General features: G+C 40.4%; 1 non-coding gene across 1 annotated transcript; it reads right to left on the bottom strand.

The window, feature by feature from the left end:
• Nucleotides 1-474: 474 nt before the first annotated feature.
• LOC127745051 (small nucleolar RNA R71) lies at nt 475-582 on the bottom strand. The gene has a single exon (XR_008006240.1). It is a non-coding gene; the product is annotated as a small nucleolar RNA R71 (small nucleolar RNA).
• Between the last annotated feature and the right edge of the window lie 1,264 nt (nt 583-1,846).

The following is a 1,846-nucleotide window of genomic DNA, read 5'->3' as shown; positions in this document are numbered from 1 at the left end:
TCTCTTGACTTGAGTGTTTTTGTTATGTGCATTCTCATTTTGTTAGTGTCAGTAGTATACAAACTGCTAAGTTTGCTGTTCTGCATGCATTGTTTATTTGATTTTAGTTGTATTTTGATTATTCCTCATTATTAAAAATCCAAAAATATTTTTAATGTGTGTCTTTTCAAGTCAATAATACAGAGAATTGAAGATTCAGAACATACAGCAGAGGAACTACACAGAAAAAGATGGGCGTTCAAAACGCCCAGTGAGGAAGATCCTCATCAGTTTTTAGCTGAATTCTTGCAAATCTGTGACACTGTCAAGACTAATGGGGTTGACCCTGAGGTCTACAGACTTATGCTATTCCCTTTTGCTGTAAGAGACAGAGGTAGAATATGGTTGGACTCACAACCTAAAGAAAGCCTGAACTCTTGGGAAAAGCTAGTCAATGCTTTCTTGGCAAAGTTCTTTCCACCTCAAAAATTGAGTAAGCTTAGAGTGGAAATCCAAACCTTCAGACAGAAGGAAGGAGAGTCCTTCTATGAAGCTTGGGAAAGATACAAACAATTAATCAAAAAGTGTCCCTCTGATATGCTTTCTGAATGGAGCATCATAGGTATTTTCTATGATGGTCTGTCTGAACTGTCCAAGATGTCTTTGGATAGCTCTGCTGGAGGATCTCTTCATCTGAAGAAGACGCCTACAGAAGCTCAAGAACTAATTGAAATTGTTACAAATAACCAATTCATGTACACTTCTGAAAGGAATCCTGTGAACAATGGGACAAATCAGAAGAAAGGAGTTCTTGAGATTGATACTCTGAATGCCATACTGGCTCAGAACAAAATATTGACTCAGCAAGTCAATTTGATTTCTCAAAGTTTGTCTAGAATGCAAAATGCACCAGGCAGTACTAAGGACGCTTCATCTGAAGAAGAAGCTTATGATCCTGAGAACCCTTCAATGGAAGAGGTGAATTACATGGGAGAACCCTATGGAAACACCTGTAATCCTTCATGGAGAAATCATCCAAATCTTTCATGGAAGGATCAACAGAGACCTCAACAAGGTTTCAACAATAATAATGGTGGAAGAAACAGGTTTAGCAATGGCAAGCCTTTTCCATCATCTTCTCAGCAACAGACAAAGAATTCTAAGCAGAACCACTCTGACTTAGCAACCATGGTCTCTGATCTAATCAAAACCACTCAAAGTTTCATGACTGAAACAAGGTCCTCCATTAGAAATTTGGAGGCACAAGTGGGTCAGCTGAGCAAGAAAATTACTGAACTCCCTCCTAGTGTTCTTCCAAGCAATACAGAAGAAAATCCAAAAGGAGAGTGCAAAGCCATCAACATGGCCGAATTTGAAGAGGAGGGAGAGGCAGTGAACGCCACTGAGGAAGAACTCAATGGACGTCCACTGGCCTCCAATGAGTTCCCTAATGAGGAACCATGGGAATCTGAGGCTACCACTGAGACCATAGAAATTCCATTGAATTTACTTCTATCATTCATGAGCTCTGATGAGTATTCTTCCTCTGAAGAGGATGAGTATGTCACTGAAGAGCAAGTTGCTAAATACCTTGGAGAAATCATGAAGCTCAATGACAAGTTATTTGGTAATGAGACTTGGGAGGATGAACCCCCTTTGCTCACCAAAGAACTGGATGACTTGTCTAGGCAGAAATTACCTCAAAAGAGACAAGATCCTGGGAAGTTCTCAATACCTTGCGCCATAGGCACCATGACCTTCAAGAAAGCCTTGTGTGACCTAGGGTCAAGTGTAAACCTCATGCCTCTCTCTGTAATGGAGAAGCTAGGGATCTTTGAGGTGCAAGCTGCAAAAATCTCACTAGAGA

The sequence above is a fragment of the Arachis duranensis genome, chromosome 2 (assembly GCF_000817695.3).
Source record: "Arachis duranensis cultivar V14167 chromosome 2, aradu.V14167.gnm2.J7QH, whole genome shotgun sequence".
In the NCBI taxonomy this organism is placed as follows: Eukaryota; Viridiplantae; Streptophyta; class Magnoliopsida; order Fabales; family Fabaceae; genus Arachis; species Arachis duranensis.
This window is presented reverse-complemented; position numbering and strand designations above follow the sequence as displayed.